The sequence below is a fragment of the Microcaecilia unicolor genome, chromosome 12 (genome assembly GCF_901765095.1).
Source record: "Microcaecilia unicolor chromosome 12, aMicUni1.1, whole genome shotgun sequence".
NCBI classification, from domain to species: domain Eukaryota; kingdom Metazoa; phylum Chordata; class Amphibia; order Gymnophiona; family Siphonopidae; genus Microcaecilia; species Microcaecilia unicolor.
Window position 1 is genome coordinate 74,524,039 of NC_044042.1, and position 5,599 is coordinate 74,529,637.

Genomic DNA, 5,599 nt, shown 5'->3' on the forward strand with positions numbered 1-5,599 from the left:
AGGGTTGTGCTATATATACCATAGCCAGACAGTGGGGTGGGCTTAAGCCAGAGATCTCTCTGAGTAATGTTTGCTTCCAAATGGGCATAGTATCAGCTGATAGCTTTGGCTTCTCGTCGCTGGTCTGTCTTAGTTAAACTTTAGTATTCGTGACTTTAAAAAATCATGCTGAAAGTTAAAGCACCACTGTTACAGCTGTGCCAGACTGGTAAAATGAAACAAATTTCACTTATATTTATCTTAGATGTGTGGCCAAGCGTGGCTGCTCCCAAGTGAATATTCAGGGACACAAGAGAGAACAGATCAAAGCAAACAAGGGGGCCAAAGTCACACTGAAGCCTGAGTTCTTCTGTAGCACTTTCTAACCTTTCACTGGTCAGATTTTGGGGGCTTTCAGTCAGATAGATTCCAACACCAAGGTCAACCTTCATGCAAAGTTTGACCCTGACTGTTGCACAACAGTGTCAACAGAGAGATAGATTGAGCCACGCAAGTGCTTTTCACACATTAAAACGTGCAAAAAGAAAAGACCAGGTAGCAAAATATTAAACGGATATGTTAATGTATGTAATACTGAGTAGCAGTGAACATTCTGCCTGGAACCACATCATGGAAAAGTATCTCCCTTTTAGTTTTTGTGGTGTACAACCCAAGATGAATGTTGAGCTCCAAACCTTTGATTATGCTGTGCAAACAGCTTCAGAAGTCCCCTATTCACATTATGGATGTGAATAAACTGGCATTTGATGTGCATGATGGGGTTAATATTTAACTGGCAGCAGGAAGTGCTTTGCTCACTACCGCTGGCATTATTCACAGATATTCAGTGGTGTTCCTTGGTCGGCTGCCAACCGGGGCAGATCACCGCTGCGCATGCCCCCTCTGGGTGCAGCATCCCCCCTCCGGTGCAGCATCAACACTCCCGAGTACAGCGTCATTCTCCCCCCCCCCCCCCCCACCGGTGCATCACCTCCAACCCCCCCCCCTCCCCCCATCCCCGGGTGCATTGCTCTTACCTCCTGGAGTGCTGGAAGCAGCCACGTGGCTGTCGGTTCTGCCAGTTCCCTGCTCCCTCTGCCCCGGAACAGGAAGTAACATCAGAGGGAGCAGGGAACCGGCAGAACCAACAGCCATGTGGCTGCTCCCTGCACTCCTCCTGCAGCATGTACCAGGGGTGGACCGCCCCCACCGCCCTGCCCTCAGTACGCTGCTGTGGATATTCAATGCTGGGCTATGTCCGGGCTTCAGCATTAAATATCCAGTTTATGAGGAGCCAGCTAACGCATAGTCAGTTAAGTCAATATTTAGAACTTAACCGGCCATAGGTTACTGCATAAAGATAAGATTGTGTTTTTTATCCCATTTATGCGGTTACCTTGGCCAGTTAAGTGCTGAATATCGGCCCTTAACTGGCCAAGTGATGACTCCGTCTACAAAACACCCACAAAATATCCGATTTTCACTTAGGTGCTAACCGCTAACTTTCAGTGGCAATAACCGGTTAAGCACCACTGAAAATTAGCGGATAGTCCTGAGCAAGCGATTTAATCGGTCAGCAGCCATTTCTGTCCGGTTAAATCATTTTGAATATCGACCACCAAGTATATGCATTTAAATCCCAATTTGAGAAAAGCAGGATATACACATCCAAAACTCAACTATATGCATATGGCAAGGGGCATATTTGGAAGGGACTAGGATGGGATAAAAACAAGAACGGGAGAAACAGAGAGGATCCATACACCTTCCACAAGGTTGGAAAATCAAAAAGCAACAACACGGGTGGAAGAGAGAATGTACCAATTGACCAAGGCAAACCACAGAGCAAGAGCATCTAAAAGTTTATTTGCCAAAGGTAAACTGACCCAAAGAAAAGACCCAACATGGGCCGTGTTTCAGCTAAGAAGCCTTCCTTAGGGATCGTAATGGTTCAATCAACTTCACAGAGTCATATAATCATGTAGAACAAAAGTGCTCTTGAAGTGACGATGTCATTGAGAAATCTGCGCTTCTGCTGGTGTGACAAGCCGCCGGTTGAGCATTTTTTTCCTGTTGTTGTTCTTCCTGTAAGCCAAGCCTCGCTTTGGTCTCCCTGCTTCTGCTTCATTTTCTACTTGTGACATCATCAGCCTACTCCTTTATAAGGACCCAGGGAGCTTTCCTACCTTGCCTTTGCAACAGGTCTATTTTCCTTTTTCTTTGATTCTGAGGGAACTGGTCTTCTTGTTAATCTGTGTCTCTGGGCACTGCCCTGAGCCCTGTGTGTGTGGTTTTGGCTTGAGTCTGTATGGATTACTTCCCTGTTAGGTTTGCTTTCAAGCAAAGCCCTCTTCTGTTTTTCCATGTGGGTTGTTTTGCTTAAAGCCCTCTTCTGTTTCTCTGTGTGTGTTGTTCTGCTTTAAACCTGTATGGATTACTAGCCTGTTATATTACTAGCCTGTTAACTTTGCTTCCAAACAAAGTCCTGTTTTGTTTCCTTGTGTGGTTTCCCTTGTTACCTTTCACTGTTCAGAGAGCTGGTTGTTGCCAGCCCAGCTGCTTTTCTTGATTGCTTTGCTTCCCTGATTGCCTTGCTCCCATGGGTGTACTTTGTCTCTGCCTGCTTTTCCCTTCCTTTCCTGGTTGAGTTCTGGTAAGAACATTGTTTGTTTTTTCCTTTGTATGCTTTATACCTTTGACTGCAGTGTAAGCCCTTCTTCTTTCTGTTGTGTATGTAAAGGCAGCTTTCCCTGTTTGCTTGATTTCCCCTTTGTTTCTAGTGTCTTATTTGATTCTGTGGCACAGCCTAGAGCAGTGATGGCGAACCTATGGCACGTGTGCCAGAGAGGGCACGCAGAGCCCTCTCCCTTGGCACACGCGCCATCGCCATCGCTGGTCCGCCCACTCTCCCTCCCAGTTCGGCCTTCCTCCCACCCTCCCTCCAACGCAACGAGCAACAGCCCGCCCTCCCGTCCTCCCTCCCAGCACCAGGAACCCCCCTCCTCCTAAAATTTAAAAAGCGTACTTCCTCAGTCGGGGTGCTGGGAGGGAGGGAGGGAGGATGGATGGGCGGCCGGCCGGCCTGATGCTCGTTGGGTTGGAGGGAGGGCGGGAGGCTGGCCTGGTGCTGTCTGTGTGCTGCTGGGTGGGAGGGAGACCTGATGGTGGGTGCTGGGTGGAGGGAGGCCTGATGGTGGGTGCTGGGTGGGAGGGAGGCCTGATGGTGGGTGCTGGGTGGGAGGGAGGCCTGGTGCTGCTGCTGCTGCATGCTGGGTGGGAGGGAAGCCTGATGGTGGGTGCTGGGTGGGAGGGAGGCCTGGTGCTGGGTGCTGCCGGGTGCTGGGAGGTAGGGCAGGGGGGAGAGGAGGGCTGCTGGACATTTGTGGCTGGAGGGGAGAGGATGGTTGCTGGACATGGATGGAGGGCAAGAAATGAAGAAGAAAGGAGGAAAGTAAAGAAATAAATGGAAAGGAAGCCCTGGAAACGGAGTTAAGAGAACAGATAGAGAGCAGCAGAATCAGCGACTAGAACCAATATGGATAGAAAAACAAAATCACCAGACAACAAACGTAGGAAAAATCATTTTATTTTCATTTTAGTGTTTGGAATATGTCGAATTGGAGAATTTACATCTGCTGTCTTATTTTGCACTGGGCATACTGGAGCTGTAACAGCTTACAGAAATGATTTATAATGGAAGAAAGTCATGTTATTTTTTTCTCCTACACTAGTATAATATTTTCAATGATGTCTGTTTATATGCGCCATGGCTGGTGTAAGGGGTGTGGCTATCATAGGGGTGGAGTCATATGTGGTGACCCCGCCCATAATGAGCACCGGCACTTTGCGATAAATAATTCGGTTTTGGGTTGCTGTTTGGGCACTCGGTCTCTAAAAGGTTCGCCATCACTGGCCTAGAGTGTTCCTATGAGTGGTTTCCCCTTTTCCCTGAGTGCTATGTGGCACAGCCTAGTGTACTCCTATGAGTTGGTTCCCATTTTCCTTGAGTGCCTAGCGACACACTCTTGAGTATTTATTTGAGTGGCTTCCCTTTTCCCTGCGTGCTGTAAGGTACAGCTTAGAGTGTTCCCATGAATGACTTCCCTTGTCCTTGAGTTCTGTGTGGCATTGCCAAGTTCTGCCCCTGCTGTGTGTTTGAGCTAGTTCTGATCCTGTTCTGGCCAAGCCAGGCCCGTTCCAGAATCCTGTTCCAGCCAGGCCAGGCCCGTTCCAGAATCCTGTTCTGGCCAAGCCTGTTCCTGAATCCTGTTCCTGCCTTGTGTATTGTCTTGCCTGTTGCTTGTCTTGAGTGTGCTCTGTCTATTTGCCTGGTATCCTGTTTGTATTCAGTGCCTGGTTCGTCTCTGCTCTGCGCCTCCCCAGAGAACTTGTCTGCTGCAGCCCAAGGGCTCACCAACCTGGGTTCCGTGACAGAGTTTCCCATTCCGCTAACATCAATCAGGATTTCCACCTGCTCCATCCCCCAGTTTTTTGTCTCTCCCTCCCCCAAAGCATTACTGTCAAAGGATTTCAGGCTCTGTGACAGCTTGGGAAAACATAGACATGCATGTTTCTAGAATGGCATACAGTAATATCAATGACATATCCCATACCCAGGAAATATCAACAGCATATCCCATACCCAGGAAATGTGTGTGTGTGTGTGTGTGTGTGTGAGTGTGTGTGTGTGTGTGTGTGCGTGAGAGAGAGCTTGTACACGTTTATGTTGCTCTGTCAATCTGTTGATATTTTAGATGTTGATCCTGTAAAATGGATGCTCCCCCTGCACATAACTGGTATATACACATCCTGTTCTAAAGTACTAGCGAACCTTGACATGTCCTCACCTAGACATCTCAGTACCAGTTTGTATGAACTTTATAAAATCTGCCTCCATGTCTGCCTCGCACTGGTTACATAAGAATAGCCATACTGGGTCAGACTAATAGTCTATCTAGCCCAGTATCCTGCTTCCAACAGTGGCCAATCCAGGTCACAAGTACCTGGCAGAAACCCAATTAGTAGCAACATTCCATACTACCAATCCCAGGGCAAGCAGTGGCTTCCCCCATGTCCATCCCAATAATAGACCTGTTGTCCAAACCTTTTTTAAACCCAGATACGCTAACTGTTGTGGTTACCACATCCTCCGGCAATGAGTTCCAGAGCTTCACTATTCTTTGAGTGAAAAAATATTTTCTCCTATTTGTTTTAAAAATATTTCCATGTAATTTCATTGAGTGTCCCCTAGTCTTTGTACTTTTTAAAAAAGTAAAAAATTGATTCACTTCTACTTTTTCTACACCACTCAGGATTTTGAAGACCTCAATCATATCCCCCCTCAGCTGTCTCTGTTCCAAGCTGAAAAGCCCTAACCTCTTTAGCCTTTCCTTATATGAGAGGAGTTCTATCCCCTTTACTATTTTGGTTGCTCTTCTTACATAAGTACATAAGCACTGCCACGCTGGGAAAAGACCAAAGGTCCATCAAGCCTCTGACAGCGGCCAATCCAGGCCCCAAGAACCTGGCAAAAACCCCAAATTTAATAATGATCAATGGACTTTTCCTTCAGGAATCTGTCCAGACCCCCTTTAAACTCAGCAAGGCCAGCTGCCGTCAC